Source organism: Girardinichthys multiradiatus, chromosome 23 (genome assembly GCF_021462225.1).
Source record: "Girardinichthys multiradiatus isolate DD_20200921_A chromosome 23, DD_fGirMul_XY1, whole genome shotgun sequence".
NCBI lineage: Eukaryota > Metazoa > Chordata > Actinopteri > Cyprinodontiformes > Goodeidae > Girardinichthys > Girardinichthys multiradiatus.
This window is the reverse complement of record NC_061815.1, coordinates 31,897,588-31,916,966: the sequence shown is the minus strand read 5'-3', so window position 1 is coordinate 31,916,966 and position 19,379 is coordinate 31,897,588. Positions and strand designations below refer to the sequence as shown.

The 19,379-nt window shown below is 41.6% G+C and overlaps 1 long non-coding RNA gene across 2 annotated transcripts in view; it reads left to right on the top strand.

Annotated features, from left to right (window-relative positions):
• Window positions 1-978: 978 nt before the first annotated feature.
• The window catches only part of LOC124859979, a 65,669-nt gene continuing 47,268 nt past the window's right edge, over window positions 979-19,379 (top strand). For both annotated transcript variants that reach the window (XR_007036238.1, XR_007036239.1), the window contains exons 1-2: window positions 979-1,235; window positions 1,325-1,454. This is a non-coding gene — a long non-coding RNA (uncharacterized LOC124859979). The remainder of the gene's footprint in view (window positions 1,236-1,324; window positions 1,455-19,379) is intronic.

Below are 19,379 nucleotides of genomic sequence, written 5' to 3'. Positions count from 1 at the left end.
AGAGCAGAGGCCATCTGTTCGCTACATGGGAAAGCGCGCAGCGCCAGGCCAGCTGTGGTTCTCACTGAGTCCACAGGAGGATCCACCGTTAGGAGTGGACGACTTCCCTCACAGTCCATGGCCGAAGACGCTCCTTTGTGGTTTTGCTCCAGTTAAGCTGGACCCGCAGCCTCTGGATCGGGTCACAGTTCCTCCTGCAACCCATGGAGGAGCCGCAGGATCAGCGGAAATAAAAACTAATTTTACATAATCAGATTTGACCTTGCATTAAATATTTAGTTTTTCTTGCTGTAGTATTGTTGACCAGTATAGAATTAAAGCATAATTAAAAGCTTTTAAAACAACTAAGTTTTAACTGAGTTAAAAACAATTAAATATCAGTTTCTATATTATGTTTATATATTTGTACATCCGACTCTAAGGGCTTCATAGTCATGGACCTCACCGCACGTCACTGAACTGAGATCTAATATAGCCCGGGAAATACCAACTATCTTCATGTTACAGCCTATTATTATTTCACAAATAATCCCAACAACAATTTATTAAGAACAATCATTAGGGCTACATTGATACACGAACCGGTAGAATAATGAAAAACAGGGGTTTTCATTGTTAATCTGATTTGTCGGATGTAATATTTTCTTATTAAAATAAAGAAAATTAAAAAATAAAATAAAACATTGTCTTCTGTTTTGTCGTTATGTTGTTGAACAGTTTTTGCCGAACTTCTGCTGACAAAACAACCGTTTTTTTTTTTTTTTTTATTGTTTTTTTATGTAAACCAATTGTCTTTAATAAATTGTCCTGGTGTCTGGGGAGACTATGTGACGGCCGTTCCTGACTGGCTTTGCATTCAGAAAACGAAACAATGACCCTGACAGGCTGCAAGATGTCCTGATTATTTATTTTTTTATTCTATTATTTCAAAGATGTTCACACAGAGAAGGTCGTTGCTGTTCTTTTCATCTCCACATAGCGACCTGCCATCGGTGCGCACTGCGCGGTGCTGTTGCAAATGGCAGCTGCTTTTGGATCACGCATAGATGGCAGATTAATAATGAACGCAGCTATTTGCGGTTTTAGTGAGATACTAACACTACAGGTATTATAGAAACATATTGGCATCAACTCTTCCAAGAATTTGACAACTTTGCGCTGAAACGTCCAGTATTACGGATTCTTCGAGACAACTGGACAGGGGTGTTTTTTGCGCTTCCGATTTCATTGCGCATGTAGGTATATCACGCTGGGCGCGTTTTTGCGGATGCTGTCAGGTTTAAAGAGGCACAAACGTTTTGTTTGTGACTCTGTCTGTCTCTAGACAGCGAGAGCGTCAGAGAGGGAGAGAAAGAGATCCGTCACAGCCTCTCAGCACAACCGGGTCAAGCCCACGTGAATTCTTGTTGGGACCAGATCGCGGCCGGCCCGGGGGGTAATCAAGCATGTTCCAGGTAAGTTCTGACCAACAGGTTCCCTCTGCTGGTCTTACTGAGCTGGGAGGTGCAGCAGGCACTTTACCTGAGTATAATGTGATCAGGATGAAGATTGGCCCCTTTAAAACTGAAATAAGCCTCCTAAACAGAAGGACGAATTATCAACGTTACAACCCCAATTCCAATGATGCTGGGGTGTTTTGTAAAATGTAATTAAAAACAGAATACAATGATTTGCAAATTCTGTTCAACCTATATGCAATTGAATTCACTACAAAGACAAGATATTGAATGTTCACATTGATAAACTAATTCTTTTTTTGCAAACCTTCACTAATTTTAAATTTGGTGTAACATGTTCAAAAAAAGCTGGGACAGGGGCATGTTGACCACTGTGTTACATCACCTTTCCTTTTAACAACACTCAATAAGCGTTTGGGAACTGGGGACATTAATTGTTGAAACTTTGTAGGTGAAATTCGTTGTCATTTTTGCTTGATGTATTATTTCAGTTGCAGGGTCTCTGTTGTCTCATTTTGCTCTTCATAATGCGCCACACAATTTTAATGGGAGACAGGTATGGACTGCAGGCAGGCCAGTCTTGTACCTGCATTCTATTACTACAAAGTCACGCTGTTTAATCACATGCAGAATGTGGCTTGGCATTGTCTTGCTGAAAAAAAGCAGGGAAGTCCCTGCAAAAGACGATCCTTGGATGGCGGCATATGTTGCTCCAGAACCTGTACATACCTTTCAGCATTAATGGTGCCTTCACAAATGTGCAAGTTACCCATGCCATGGGCCCTAACACACCCCATCACAAATGCTGCCTTTTGAAGTTTGAGCTTATAACAATCCGGATAGTCATTTTCCTCTTTGGCCTAGAGGACATGACATCCATTGTATGTTGAGAAATATTGTTCTTAAACTGTTGGACTACTTACTCATGTATTGGTCCAGCAAGTAGCAAACCTTGCCCCATCCTTGCTTGTTAGTATTTCAGGGATTCTTCTTTTATACCCAATCATGACACTCACCTTAACCTGTTTCCACTTAACTTGTTCACCTGTTGAATGTTCCAAACAGGTGTTATTTGAGAGTTCCCCAATTTTGCCACTATTTTGTTGCCCTTGTCCCAGCTTTATTGGAATGTGTTGCGAGCATCAAATTAAAATGAGTGAATATTTGCCTAAAAAACCTCAAATGTTTATCAGTTAGAACATTAAATATCCTATATTTGTTGTGTATTCAATTGCATATAGTTTGAACATGATTTGCAAATCATTGTAGTTTCAGTATCTGAGTGTCTTGTTCACAACTGGTGGTAAGTTGAAGCACTAGGTCTACATACTGATTGGGTTCTTCATTACTGCAGAGAGTGAACTGCTGTGTGGTCTTAAAAGCACAGCTGAGCTACAAGGTAAAGCCTTCAGATTCTCCATCTACATCAGAATATGCAGTAATAATTTTAGTTCTGCCGTCCTTCCTCTGGAGGTCAGCTAAACTCACCTTTCTGTCAAGGTGAGAAGCTAAGGGTCAAGGTGGTTTGGGTATTTGGTAGGAAAACCTTCCTAGGGTTTAGTGAGACTAGAAAAAATTACATTATAAGCCAAAAACTTTGACACGCCTAGGAAATGCTTTCAGTTCAGCCTGAAATGATTTATAATCCTGACAGATTTAGGTTTAAAGTAATTTTTTGATTTAACCAAAATGTTTCTTCTGACTGGAAGTAATATTAACATTCTGGAGTAGCCCAGACAGAGTGCTGTCTTGAATCTTATAAGGAATCTGTGAAGGGAGCTACCGATTAGGGCAAGAGGGCTTTCCAACATCAAATACCTGTTACTCATCACCAAAGATAAATAATCAAAATGTCGGCAGAAACGTGCAAAACGCTGCTCAGCAATTGAATCAGTGAATCATTAAGTTTTTTTTCTTCAGGAAATAGAAACAGATCCCCAGTGATGAGATGTGAAATCTCAGCAAGTATATAGATGCAAATTATAGCCAAATCTGGAGTGTTCTTTTCAGATTTGGTTTTGAAGTTAAAATTATTCTTAATAAGACATGTTTGGTTTTTTAATGTAAAGATTCAACTGTTTAACAATGATCCAACTCAGTTCTCTTTATTGGGTTGATGATCTGAAACTCATTTACAAGCACCTTTTGTGATTTATTGCCCCTAGCAGTGTCATGACACTGAGGTGTTTGGATTTTGATTTTTTTTTTATGTGTGTGTTTGTGTAGAACACAAACACACACATAAAAAAAAATCTTTAAGTCTTGCATTCTTAAGTTGATTTCCCTGCGCTTACTGTTGTTATGTGCTTTCCTTAATCTGTTCTTAGTTTGTTCTATTGTGTTTGCTTCCTTCTAGTGTTCTTGGTACATTAAGTTATTTTCTGTTTCCTTGGGTTTTCATGTGTTTCTGTTTCTGCTGTGACCTGATTAGTTAGTCATCCACCCTTAGCCATAGTCATCTTGCAATCAAGTTGATTCTTTTCACCTGCACTACCTCATGTTGTCCACAGCCTGCATCTGTTTCTTTTCCCTTTTAAACTCCCTGTTTGACTTTGTTCACTGCTGGATTCTTCTGTTTCTCTGCCTGTTTCATGTCTGTTCTTCTGCATCATTCTTGGTTACTCTGCATGTTACTCTGCCCATGCTAGATGTCCTGTTCTTCCTGTTTATCTTTAATATTGGATCCTTCACAAACCAAATAATGACAAGTAGGCAACTATGAGTGTCAAAGATGCTAAGACCATTGCAATGCCTTGAAAAAAAATAACCTGAAAAAATAGTTTTTTCATAATTTTTTTGACATGTCATTTATTAATAAAATGTAAAAACAAAAAAGTTGTACTCATACTCGTACATGTCGTCTACCGCTTTATCCGGGACCGGGTTGCGGGTGCAGCAGACTCAGCAGAGACACCCAGATGTCCTTCTCCCTAGACACCTCCTCCAGCTCCTTCGGGGGGAGCCCAAGGCGTTCCCAGGCCAGCCAAGAGACATAGTCCCTTCAGCGTGTCCTGGACCGCCCCCTGGGCCTCCTCCTGGTAAGACGAGCCTGGAACACCTCCCGAGGAAGGCGTCCAGGAAACATTTGGTATAGATGCCCGAGGCATTTCAACTCCAAGCCCCTCCCGGATGGCCAAGCTCCTCATCCTATCTCTAAGGGAGTGCCCGGCCACCCTACGGAGGAAGCTCATTTCAGCCGCTTGTATCCGGGATCTCGTTCTTTCGCTTAGGACCCAAAGTTTATGGTCATAGAGAGGGTAGGAACGTAGACCGACCGGTGTTGGGACCCACAGCCATGGAAACAACATTAAAACTCCGGTACAAACGTTTGTGGAATTTTCAAAATTAATTGCATTTATCCAACTTCCAGCAACTGAGGAAAGGGGGGGGTGGTAGCAGCGGACTTCCCATGATGCCACTGGCTGCTTAAAAGCATCCCCTTTACAATGGTCCGATCTCTACCACCCGCACTCCGCTGAGAGACTGGCCGGAGAGGCAGCGCGCTAATGTCTCTTTGCTGGCAAACACACATCAACTCTTCAAACTGGATCCAAGGGTGTCATACGGTCATCGATCATATGCACTAAGTTAAGTACTGATGAATTACTGTTGAAAGAATCCGGTATTCATTCATTAAAAAGGGGTAAATTAAGGAATAAGTATTGCTTACTTTCTCTCTGAGGCCTTTTCCAAAATATTTCCTTAAATATTTTACCATTTCCATAATATTTATTTAAATATTATTTCAATAAGTAAAGGCAGCTAAGGAGACACCATTGAGAATTAGTCATCCAGAAGGTTGGTTTTATTCAGCAGATAATTCTTTAAAACATTATTTTACTAAAATAATATTTTATCTGATCTTGCATTGTGAATGGTTGTCTAAAGGTATGCTGATTATTGCCTAAGTTGGTTCCAAGACTAACTTAACTTCATTTCCAGATTCTTCAAGATAATCCTTGGTTCTCAAACATAAACATTGCATGGTAATATTGCATCACTCTTTCGGTCATGATTGTCAATCATCTTTAATCAACTTGTTTATATTGTACATAGCCCATTAATCTTCGATATTCTTTCATTCTACCTGGTAGTTTAGTTGGATTGTTTTAGCATAGTAAAGAGTTTGTTGATTGAAATATGTTTGACTTTGAGTTGACTTATTTTTGTTAATAAATTTTTGTATTTTAAGAAATTGTGTGAATTCATTCCACGTCTGTGCAGAGTTTTGCTGTTTTGCCCTAATACCATTGCCTTACTGGGCTGGTATTCACAGGACAACCCTTAACAGACCAAAATATTATTTGATAAAATATAAAAATAATAATATTAAATATTAAATAATATTTTCAGATGCATAATCACAACACCAGTAAATCGAGAGCTTCGTTTTTCGCTTTTTGCTTGCACAGTGCCTGCATCACTGCGGCAGCCACACCGATTCATCTGTCGATCTCCCGCTCCATTCTTCCCTCACTCATGAATAAGACCCCGAGATACTTGAACTCCTCCACTTGAGGCAGGAACCTTCAACCTGAAGAAGACAAGCTACCCTTTTCCGGTCGAGAACCATGGCCTTGGACTTGGAGGAGCTGGTCTTCATCCCGGCCGCTTTACACTTGGCTGCGAACCGCCCCAGCGCATGCTGTAGGTCTTGGCTAGAGGGGCCCAGCAGGACCACGTCATCTTCAAAAAGAAGAGACAAAATCCACTGGGCCCTAAACCAGACCCCTCCGGCCCTTGGCTGTGCCAAGAAATCCTGTCCATAAATGTTATGAACAGGACCATTGACAAAGGGCAGCCCTGCTGGAGTCCAGTATGCACCAGGAACCGGTCCGACTTAGTGCTGGCAATGCGGACCAAACTCCTGCTCCGCTTGTACAGAGACCAGATGGCCCCTAATAAAGGGCCCCCGATTCCATACTGCTGGAGCACCCCCCACAGCACACTACGTGGGACACAGTCAAATGCTTTCTCCAGGTCCACAAAACACATGTGGACCGGTTGGGCAAACTCCCATAAATCCTCGAGTACCCTGTAGAGGGTATAGAGGTGGTCCAGTGTTCCACGGCCGGGACGAAAACCACACTGCTCCTCCTGAAGCCAAGGTTCGACTAACGGCAAACGTAAACCTAAAAGTATTTCCCATCAGATATAAACTTCATGATTGAATAAAAATTATTTTAAATCTAAACCTGCCTGGGGTGTGAATAATTTTGGATTTAACTATATGTGGCATGTATGGGTATTAATGATGCATTTGTTTACATAAAAGGAAAGGTTATGATTTCTGACATTTATTTTCTGAAGTAATTTCCCATATGTTGACCACTGCTCTCTGAGACATTCTAAATAAGAGCAAACCGGGGTGTGGGGTTGAAGGGTTAGTTCGGATTGTTTTTCAATGAGGTTTTGTGAAGTTATTACTGGCAATAAACCGTTAACTGTAATTGAAAGATTTCCTTCCAGTTCACAGATATAAGGTAAGGTAAGGTAAGTTTATATAAAGTTTATTTATATAGCGCTTTTCAGCAAAGCGCTGATATGAAGTACTTTGTGTTGGTCTATCAGATAAATAAGTTTTTGGTTGTGATGCGGCCAAATGTGAAAATGTTTAAGGAGTATGAACCCTCTTACAAGGCCATATTATGCAGAGCACAAATATATATTTATTGGCAGCAAACAGCATCTTTTGTTCTGGGTCTGCTGGCTCCATGTTCCCCAGTCTGCTCCAATCTGGTGTGAAAATAGCACCTGTGTGGTTGCATTGATGCGACATTGATTTGCAGCCTTTCAGTCAGTCTGGCTGTTAATGTGTTTCATGTCATCCAGGTCTTTCAGACCAAGAAACCGATAGAAAGGTTTTAATAGGAATGATTCATGATTTCATTTAAAAGTACCCTTGATAATCTTTGGTCTGCACAACAGTGAGTCAGATGCTGGCTGATGCAGGCTCGCCTCCTGGGTACTTCTCATCTTTCGTCTTTCTTGTGGAAAGAAGATTCTAAACCCTGACATCCTAAAAAACATGTTTTCAGGAAAATCAGAAAGATAATCATCCGCACCGGATTCTGTGCGAGTGTGGAAAGATTTTCAAAGGTCTGTAGAACGTTGCCTCATAAACACAATTCAGAAAATAGATCTAATGCTTTCAGTTAATAATTCCAAGTGTCTATTGACCCTGAGACAAGCACTTTGTTTTGGTGCATTAGCTGAAAAATGACAGCATGAAATATGACTGCTCTTGAATCTGTTTTAATTAAAGATATGATCCTGGTCTCTGTGAAAAGCAGCTCATTGACCTGAGAATAAATGCTTATTCTTAATCTATGGGGGATCAAGAGTATCATCAGAGAATTTCTGTGTGTGAAAGCCAAGTGATAGGAGAACATCCCAAAGAGACAATCAACATTAGGGCATTTAAAGTAGACGCCTTCAGGCTGACTGACCAACAACCTCGTACCTCGTTAAAACAGGTACATTAGTCTTGTCAAATTTTATTTTGCCTTGAACAAAATAATCAGCTTGCTTAATCTCAACATTTTTTGAACCCTCACTTTATAAATGGCAGTGTTCTTGCATAGAATTGAGAGGAAGCCCACTTGGGTGAATGGAAGGATTCATCTAGAAAATAACTTTAAACCAGTCTTCTGGTGCCCATCCCTGTATGTTCAGTCTGTCCTTGATGTTTTTCCTTAGACACAAGTGACTTCTTCACTGCTCTTCATGCAGATGCAAGAATGTTTGGCAGCTCTGCACTGATGGCAACATCAGAGATAGAACTATCTTGACAATGTTGAGGGAACTAAAGTCTTTGCTGAAGCTGAACCTATTTGAAAGAAGCCATTCTTCAAAGAACAAGAAGTCCTTTGTATAATTTGCAGGGGACATGTCCACTGTGAAACATGGTGGTAGTAGCATCATGATGTTTGGATGCTTTCCTTTAGTAGGGCCAGGGAAGATGGTCAAAGCTGATAGGAAGATGGATTAAGGTTTAGATTTTGCTAAGAGGAATAGTCATATTTCAGCACTGTTGATTTTTTCAACTTTAATTGCAACAAAAGGTGGTTGTGCAAAGTATTGATTAAAGGAGGCTGAATACAAACAAATGGAACAGATATTTGTTTGAAATCCATTTTTTTTTTCAACTTTACTGTTATGCACTAGTTTGTGTAGCTCTCTCACATAAAACCCCAACAAATTACATTGTAGTTTGTTACTATAATAAGACAAAATGTTGTCTTATTCAAAGGGAGTGAATACTTATGGATGGAAGGGCATCGCTAGCATTATAAATGAATAATTTATCAGTTTTATTGGCAGTTATCTGTTTTGTCATCACATGTTTTGAATGTTTGAAAATGTATATCTCAAGAATGAGACAGGATGTGGCAATGAGCAAAATAATTAGAAATATATAAAAAAAACATCTACAGCCTTAAATTTAAAATCTGTTGGTACTTTTTTTCCTTTTGTATTCTTTTTGGTAAAGTTATGTTCTAATATCAGAGATGAATGCTGGGCAGATGTTAGGATGTTTAATCCCCTCACTATACAATAAGAAGATTTTAATAATTTGTTAATAAATAATACAGTTCAACCGTCACAATGCCACTGGAGAAGCTCAGCATGTTTATCAGATACTTGAAGAGTAGGAAGAGGAAGAGAAGAGCGAGTCAAGCTAAACAGTACAACTAGACCCCAGAAGCTGCAGACGGCTCAGCGGAGCGTCGAGGAGACGCGACAGAGAAATCGGCATTTCTCTGCCTTTTTTCACTGCCTCCCAACATGAAGCTGCATGTGTCCTCGAGTTGTCCCCCCTCCTCATGTATGCTCTTATTCAGTGGGGGGTCTGGCAACTTAGCACTGGAGCTGTCAATCACAGCTACCACCCACCCACTTCACTACGCCGCCTTACGTCTTTGGGGGAGATTGCCCTCTTATGCTTTCTGTCAGGACTGCAGGAAAAAAATGGATGGATGGACATTGAATAAAGCCTCAGCAGCACTCAATCAAACCAATGATGCCTCTCCCTTTACATGTCAAAACAGCTTGGGTTGACACCTCCTTTGCAATCTTGAAACTGGGAGTTGAAAACCCTCTTCTGTATATGGTAAAGTCCATACTTTTGTTCATTAAATCCAAACATAATTCAATATGCATTCTCTCTCTTATCATTGTGGAGGATCTTTGGATCATCTTTCCAACATTGCTTCATTGAGCTTGTTCTTGAGGTCTTTGCACATTAGTTTTGTCAGGTTAAGTCCTAGACTTTAAATAGGCCTTAGCAACACCTTGATTATTTTCTTTCTTACTCGTTCTATTGTATATCTGCTGCTGTGTTTGGGATCATTATACTGATTGGGATTATGTTTCATGATCAACCTAATCAGTATCTTTATGTGTCATATGCAGATAAGAAAATTAGGCAAAAGTTGCATTAACATTATTGTTATTAGATCTTTGTTTTAGGATCTAGGAGAATTTTTAAACCTAATGTTATCTGGTTTGTGACTCTTCTGAGTTATATCTGGTGTTTAGTTAGATTCTCAGAAATGTCTGTAGTTGTGTCTGTGGGTGTTTATTTTTCCAGGTGAAAATGCCCCAAAATAGCTCGGGGCTTAAAGGGTTTAACGGACAGAACACCTACATGCTCACACAGCTGCACGCCAGGCTGGAGCAACTCAAAGTACTTTCAGTCAAGCATTAAGGGGAGATCAATTCAAATCCCTGCAGGTCGTGGGTGGCCTCTTCTACCACCTGAGCCACATTTTCAGGGTTGATGTTCCACTTCAGCCTGTAGCGGAACCACATCCTGAAAATCATGACACAAAGATGGGGCACTAATCGCTCTGAAATAACACAGATCATCACCATTATTCTAACAGAAACAGTTCGGTTAAGGAAAAACATGCTAAATAACATTTATTTGACCAGAAATGATAATCAGCTTCTGTAGCTTTTACACAATAATTTGGTTTTTCGTATGAAATATTGTGTTCAATATAGATGACTAAGCAGTGGATATGTGTTACACAGATTTTGGTCACACGTCTTTTTATTTGTGGGGGCATGGTAATAATATGTTTACATTTCTCTTCACTTTAAACTTTACTAACAACTGGGTCTTTCCTAACCATCAAAACCACAAGAGTTCTGTCTACACAGCTGTTGCAAGAGCCTGCTCCAGGCAAGAAGTGACTCCAGCTGTGGGTTCACAAGAGAGACCACTAGAGGAATGAAGCTGCAATCTTTATACACTCTGCCTTTTGAAAACCATTTGCTCACTGAGAAGTGGAAATCTAATAATACTAATAACTTAAAAAAAACTTCCATCAGCGAGTACTGGAGTCTGGTTTAAAAGGACTTCAATCTTTCAAAGGTAACTGAAGAAAAAATAATCTGGAAGCAGCAAATCTGATAAGAGCTGATTGAATTCTCTACAATCTTGAAAATAATTTAAATTCTCCTTTTGTGATTAGAAGACACTGGGCCATCCTATTAGATAGAGTTGAAATGATTGTATCTAGTAATTCTTTACAGTAGCAATGTTCTATGTGACACTTACTGTCTTAGTGATCAGGACCCATGTCCGATTATAAGTCTAGAACTTCGAATACGTACTGCCTAATTTAATTAACTTCATCAGCGTAATTTAATCCTGTACAGACAGATTGAGTAGGTCATACAATGCCAATTAGTACAAAGTTGTCTCAGGAAATCAGCAGATCGAAGAGAAGATATAACCTGAATCCCTAGTGGCCACTTGGTTTGTGGCAGAACTCATTCTCCCGCAAGAGACCACAGCAATCAGGGAATCCTGCTTTCATTAAAAGGTGTTATAATCTGCAACAATACTCAGGTAGGTGATACGTGTCAAAAGGATGTGATTCCACAGATCCGGGCAACTTCTTCCATTGCTTTAGGGTTCAGTACTGATGCTCATGTGCACATTGTTGTTTAACTTGCATCAGCATGACTGGTCCATGGCTATGCAGCTCCTTATGCAACACTCTGCAAAGCACTGTGTATTCTGACACCTTTCTCAGAACAGGCGTTACCTTTTACAGAATTTCGAGGTCCGGTAGCTTGTCTATTGAATCAAACAAGTCCGATTGATCAGATGTAACTCCTCAGGTGCATCAATGAGCTATTGTATTGTCAAAGGTTCACCACTGTTCCTTCCTTGGATCACTTTTGTTAGACCACTGGAGACGGGAGATGGACCATGAACCTGCCATTTTGACGATGCTCTGACCCAGTGGAAGGGTACTCTTTCTCTCTCTATATATATATATATACAGGGGTTGGACAATGAAACTGAAACACCTGTCATTTTAGTGTGGAAGGTTTCATGGCTAAATTGGACCAGCCTGGTAGCCAGTCTTCATTGATTGCACATTGCACCAGTAAGAGCAGAGAACGAAGGTTCAATTAGCAGGGTAAGAGCACAGTCTTGCTCAAAATATTGAAATGCACACAACATTATGGGTGACATACCAGAGTTCAAAAGAGGACAAATTGTTGGTGCACGTCTTGCTGGCGCATCTGTGACCAAGACAGCAAGTCTTTGTGATGTATCAAGAGCCACGGTATCCAGGGTAATGTCAGCATACCACCAAGAAGGACGAACCACATCCAACAGGATTAACTGTGGACACAAGAGGAAGCTGTCTGAAAGGGATGTTCAGGTGCTAACCCGGATTGTATCCAAAAAACATAAAACCACGGCTGCCCAAATCACGGCAGAATTAAATGTGCACCTCAACTCTCCTGTTTCCACCAGAACTGTCCGTCGGGAGCTCCACAGGGTCAATATACACGGCCGGGCTGCTATAGCCAAACTTTTGGTCACTCATGCCAATCCCAAACGTCAGTTTCAATAGTGCAAGGATTGCAAATCTTGGGCTGTGGACAATGTGAAACATGTATTGTTCTCTGATGAGTCCACCTTTACTGTTTTCCCCACATTCGGGAGAGTTACGGTGTGGAGAAGCCCCAAAGAAGCGTACCACCCAGACTGTTGCATGCCCAGAGTGAAGCATGGGGGTGGATCAGTGATGGTTTGGGCTGCCATATCATGGCATTCCCTTGGCCCAATACCTGTGCTAGATGGGCACGTCACTGCCAAGGACTACCGAACCATTGTTGAGGACCATGTGCATCCAATGGTTCAAACATTGTATCCTGAAGGCGGTGCCGTGTATCAGGATGACAATGCACCAATACACACAGCCAGACTGGTGAAAGATTGGTTTGATGAACATGAAAGTGAAGTTGAACGTCTCCCATGGCCTGCACAGTCACCAGATCTAAATATTATTGAGCCACTTTTGGGTGTTTTGGAGGAGCGAGTCAGGAAACTTTTTCCTCCACCAGAATCACGTAGTGACCTGGCCACTATCCTGCAAGAAGAATGGCTTAAAATCCCTCTGACCACTGTGCAAGACTTGCATATGTCATTCCCAAGACGATTTGACGCTGTATTGGCCGCAAAAGGAGGCCCTACACCATACTAATAAATGATTGTGGTCTAAAACCAGGTGTTTCAGTTTCATTGTCCAACCCCTGTATGTATATATATATATATATATATATATATATATATATATATATATATATATATATATATATATATATATATATATATATATATATATATATAGATAGATAGATAGATAGATATACTACCTAGCTGTGAGGTGTTCATTGTATTAATCAGAGAACAGTTTTTTATTGATAATTACTTTTAAATGCATTTGTATTGATAATACACAGGGTAAATGTCATAACCAAAGGCTATGTCATATGCAGAAGTAGTCCTACAGTGGAAATCAGCACTTTTATTTAACCAGATACCTTTTTATGAGGTGAAAAAGAGATTTGGCACAGTTTTGGCTGAATTGTGCCAAAATTCCAGGTCCGCTTGGCACATTGCCTACAAAACAGTTATAGTTAAGTTCTTGATGAATAACCTGAGGCATCTCCTAGGATTTTAAAAAGATTTTCATGGTGTTTTGCAATGTTCATTTAGAAAATATTTTTGGCAAGGTTCAAAAATTTCTTTGTTTAATTACAAATAAATTAGACATAATAACAGCTGCAATAGTGGTTCCACTGGAAATATTCTTTTAGGTCTTACCTTTACAAAGGTACCAAAGGTTTATATTTAGACTTTATAACTGTGGAGCTATTCTTGTTTTATTATAGTTATGTAATTTCAGGCGGACGTTGCTTCTAAAACCCTTAGGGCTTAACAGGTCAAGTAGGCTATGTTCTTCCAGCTCCTACTCAGTTTGGTTGTGATGGACCTGGAGGTTCAACCCCTCAGTGTCCATTTCAATGATAACTGTAGCCTTCATTATCCCTCAGTTTTAGAGCTATCTATGCTGCTGGTTGTTGGATGTAGGCACAGCAGCTGGGATGATACGTTCCCTATTTTTTCATGTCAGACTCCTCAGGGAGAAGGATCTAACATCCTGTACTGTACATATTCGTCTCACCACAACCACAGCACTGTGATAGGTTTTTTTTAACATCTCTGCATTAAAAACAAACAGAGTGACAACAACTTCTTTATGTCCCCCCCCCCCCCTTTTTTTTTTTTTAAGTTTAAGTTTCTTTTTTTTCCCTGCTTTATTGATGTTGGCTTTTCGAGAGCACAGCAGTAGCACTAAAAGAGCATCGTTGCTCCCTTCCCTTTGCATCGACACAAAGGAGGCTTTCAATTTTTAATGCACCGAGCTGCAAGAGAAGATGCCGCGAACAAGAGAGGAGTGATAATGATGAACAGCTTTAAGCCAATGAGACGGTGTATTTCACCCAAATATACTCTCAGCTTTCAGCTGAAAAGAAAAACCAGGATGCACTGTTGTTGGAATCTTGCGTCTCACATTTTCTATGAATATTTGCATTTTCTGGCTCATCATGAAGGCAGGCTGTTCTTGCTCTTTAGGTGTGGCTCTAATTGTAGCTCACCAGCTTCTGTAACTCGTTGCAATCTTTCTGTTTGCATTTGTTTTACCAGTCTTTTTAAAGAAAAAAAATTAAAAGCCTATTATTAGAAGTGTTCTTTCCAAATTCTGCTGCAGTAATTATTTGCATTAATCTGGTTTCCTGACATTTTATACATGTTTCTGTATTTATATAATGCAAATCCTGGATTTTTGCAGTATCCACAGGGGTTCTTGTCTAGATGCCTGGTCAGATTCCAGTCATCCAGACATTGACCACTATGAATACTGTGGTTGAGTTTTATTGCCTCCCAGTGGGAGGTTGAACAAGACCTTTTCGTTGTCCAACATTTTGACTGACAGGGTAAAAAAAAGTGCAGTCATAATCTATTTTTACCTGTCATTTTAATCAACCAGTTGAATAGTTTTAACATTTTCTCCTCAGTGACAACAAACGCTGACTGTGGTACCAGTAACTACAAATAAACAATTAAATTAAATGATTGCGCTAAAAATATGAACAGATCACCTGCTGTGACCTGAACGCACAGTCTTACAACTCCCTCTTGGTCCACATGGACCTGAACTGTGCAGTTGCTTGTGCATAAATCGAATGTCTCAAGTGGGATTGCTGCAGAGGGTATTGTCATGAGGTTTTGGACTTTTGCCTCAGACAAAGTACTTCTCGTAGCTGTTTCAATGTTGTTCTGGTCAATCATCATGGCTTGGGCTTTAGACCAGTAGGTTTTCAAGCAGTAATGATTTAAGATCAGAATGCTTTTCAGAGATGCAAATAAAGAAAGAAAGCACAAAGTGTTTATTTTCTTTAGAAAGTCAAAATGGTCATGTAATGTCTCTGTGTAGCAGTATGGAATGTTTATTTCTATAAATATTGTATGGTAGTAATATAGCTTTACGTCCACCTAAATGAGGTGGGCTGGGTACAAAATGAATTACCGTGCTCCTTTTCCCTTTATGCTTTCCTTGGCCCTCCCACCACATGTCCCACTTCCAAGATGGAGGTTGCCAGTTTACAGAGCAACAGATTGTATGCCACTTTGGGCTTTTTGCATGCTGCGTTACTTTCACTATGTTGAACACCAGTGGCTGTTCCTTTCTCCTTCCTTCATGCCTGTGTGTGTGCGTGTGTTTGTGTGTGTGCGTGAACCTGCGTATGCCTGCAGTGACCAGCTGATCAAGCTCCATACGTACCATGCAACATATAACCAGCTGATTCTGGACCGCTGCTGTTTTGTCTCCTGATGTGCTGCCTGACTCAAGATTCCTACTAAATCTCTGCAGACACGTGTTCGTCTGTATGAGTTGTCATGGTTATATTGTTTGGGTGCTGCCTTCATAAGTGTCTGGCTGCCTTTTGAATGTGACATGGTTAGTTAGCCATATACAGGGGCCACAATAATTTATTAGTATGGTGTAGGGCCTCCTTTTGCGGCCAGTACAGCGTCAATTTGTCTTAGGAATGACATATACAAGTCCTGCACAGTGGTCAGAGGGATTTTAAGCCATTCTTCTAGCAGGATATCTTTCACCAGTCTTGCTGTGTGTATTGGTGCATTGTCATCCTGATACACAGCACCGCCTTCAGGATACAATGTTTGAACCATTGGATGCACATGGTCCTCAAGAATGGTTCGGTAGTCCTTGGCAGTGACCCGCCCATCTAGCACAAGTATTGGGCCAAGGGAATGCCATGATATGGCAGCCAAAACCATCACTGATCCACCCCCATGCTTCACTCTGGGCATGCAACAGTCTGGGTGGTACGCTTCTTTGGGGCTTCTCCACACCGTAACTCTCCCGGATGTGGGGAAAACAGCAAAGGTGGACTCATCAGAGAACAATACATGTTTCACATTGTCCACAGCCTAAGATTTGTGCTCCTTGCACTATTGAAACCGACGTTTGGCATTGGCATGAGTGACCAAAGGTTTGGCTATAGCACCCCGGCCGTGTATATTGACCCTGTGGAGCTCCTGACGGACAGTTCTGGTGTAAACAGGAGAGTTGAGGTGCACATTTAATTCTGCCGTGATTTGGCCAGACGTGGTTTTATGTTTTTTGGATACAATCCGGGTAAGCACCCGAACATCCCTTTCAGACAGCTTCCTCTTGCGTCCACAGTTAATCCTGTTGGATGTGGTTCGTCCTTCTTGGTGGTATGCTGACATTACCCTGGATACCGTGGCTCTTGATACATCACAAAGACTTGCTGTCTTGGTCATAGATGCGCCAGCAAGACGTGCACCAATAATTTGTCCTCTTTTGAACTCTGGTATGTCACCCATAATGTTGTGTGCATTTCAATATTTTGAGCTAAACTGTTCTCTTACCCTGCTAATTGAACCTTCACACTCTGCTCTTACTGGTGCAATGTGCAATCAATGAAGACTGGCTACCAGGCTGGTCCAATTAAGCCATGAAACCTCCCACACTAAAATGACAGGTGTTTCAGATTCATTGTCCAACCCCTGTAGCAGGTCCAGGCATAGTTTACCTTTTATAGAATCAGAATAAGCTTTATTGCCAAGTTCGTGCATACAAACAAGGAATTTGACTACGGTACACTTTGCTCTTTTGTTCTGTTTTTGCATTACATAATATACAAATTTACAATTTACAATGTACAATATACACATATCTAATAAAAAAGGTGCAATTGCAACATCTGTATGCTGTTGTTTTGTACTCTATTAAATGTTCATCAGAGAAACAGCCTGGGGGAAGAAAATGTCTCTGTGGCAGCTGGTTTTAGTGAACAGTGCTCTGTAGCAGCGGCCTGAAGGTAAAACTCTAAACAGTTTATGTGCAGGGTGTGTGGGGTCGGCAGAGATTTTAGCAGCTCTTTTCCTGACCCTGTATAAGTCCTGGATGGAGGGAAGGTCAGCCCTGATTATTCTCTCTGCAGTCCTGATTATTCGTTGCAGTCTGGACCTGTCCTGTTTTGTGGATGAGCCAAACCACACTGAGATGGATGAAGACAGGACAGACTGAATGATGGCAGTGTAGAAGATGACCAACAGCTCCTGTGGAAGGTTGAACTTCTTGAGTTGCCTCAGTAAGTACAGTCTCTGCTGGGCCTTCTTTCGAACAGTGTCTATGTGTGAAGACCATCTCAGGTCCTCAGAGATGGTGGTTCCTAAGAACCTGAAGTGGTCCACGGTCAATACAGTGTTGTTGAGGATGGTGAGTGGGGTGTATGGGGGTGGTGTTCTCCGAAAGTCCACCACCATTTCCACAATCTTGAGTGGGTTCAGTTCAAGGTATATCTGACCACCAGTGTACCAGCCGATCCACCTGCTGTCTGTATGCAGACTCGTCACCGTCCTGGATCAGTCCAATGACAGTGGTGTCGTCTGCAAACTTCAGGAGTTTCACAGACGAGTCCAATGAGGTGCAGTCATTTGTGTACATAGAGAAGAGGAGTGGGGATAGAACACACCCCTGGGGGGCACCAGTACTTATTGATCTGGATCGGGAGAAGATGCTCCCCAGTCTCACCTGCTGCTGTCGGTCCATCAGGAAGCTGTTGATCCACTGACAGGTGGAGGGTGGGACGTTGAGCTGGGTGAGCTTCTGGTGGAGGATGTCAGGTATGATGGTGTTGAAGGCCGAGCTGAAGTCTACAAACAGGATCCTGGCGTACGTCCCTGGGGGGTCGAGGTGTTGCAGGATGAAGTGTAGACCTAAGTTAACAGCATCATCTGCCGACCTGTTTGCTCGGTAAGCAAAGTGCAGGGGGTCCAGCAGGGGGCCTGTGATGTCTTTCAGGTGCTTCAACACCAGCCGCTCAAAGGACTTCATGATCACAGACGTCAGGGCTACAGGCCTGTAGTCATTTAATCCTACGATGGTGGGTTTCTTGGGCACCGGGATGATGGTGGATCGTTTGAGGCAGGAGGGGACCTCACATTTCTCCAGTGACTTGTTGAAGATCCTTGTGAAGATCGGAGCGAGTTGATTTGCACAGGCTTTCAGGCATGATGGGGAGACGTTATCAGGTCCTCCAGCTTTCTTTGTTTTCATGCGCTGAAAGAGCCTGTTTACCTCTTCCTCGGAGATCTTTAGTGCAGGCAGAGGATCTGATGGTGGGGGGTTGGTTGCTATATGGGAGGAATTTGTTCCTGAATGGGATGTAGAGGGGATGATTTGAGGTGTGAATGGCTTCTTGTCATGTCTGCAGTAGAAGCCATTCAGACGGTTGGCCAGGAGACGACTCTGTTCAGGATGGGTGGAGGGGCTCTTGTAGGCAGTCAGGTTTCTCAGACCGGTCCATACAGCCGAAGTATCACCAGTAGAAAGGCTGTTCTTCAGCTTCTCACTGTAGCTTCTCTTGGCTGCTTTGATCTCTTTTGTTAGTCTGTTCCTGGCCTGCCTGTACCGCGCCCAATCTCTACTGCTGTGAGCTTCTTCCTTGTCCCAGCGCAGATTCCTAAGGTGTGGAGTAAACCATGGCTTGTTATTCCCAAAGGTGTAGAAGGTCTTGGTCTGGACACACATGTCCTCACAGAAACTGATGTATGATGTCACCACATCAGTTAGTTGGTATAAGTCAGTGACTGAGCTTTCAAAAACAGTCCAGTCTGTGCATTCAAAGCAGGCCTGTAGCGTCTGCTTTGATTCCTCAGTCCACTTCTTAACAGTGTGAACCTTGGGTTTGGAAGCTCTTAGTCTCTGTCTGTAGGTTGGGATAAGGTGGATTAGATAATGATCCGAAAAACCCAGAGCAGCCATGGTAACAGCATGATATGAGTCCTTTAAAGCTGTGTAACAATGGGCCAGTGTGTTTTTGTTTCTGGTGGGACACTTAATATGCTGTCTGTATTTGGGGAGTTCTTTGGAGAGGTTTGCACTGTTAAAATATCCCAGTATTATAATGAAAGAGTCCGTGTATTTTTTTCTCCACGTCTGTAATCAGCTCAGCGAGATGATTTTCCGCAGCTGAAGTGCA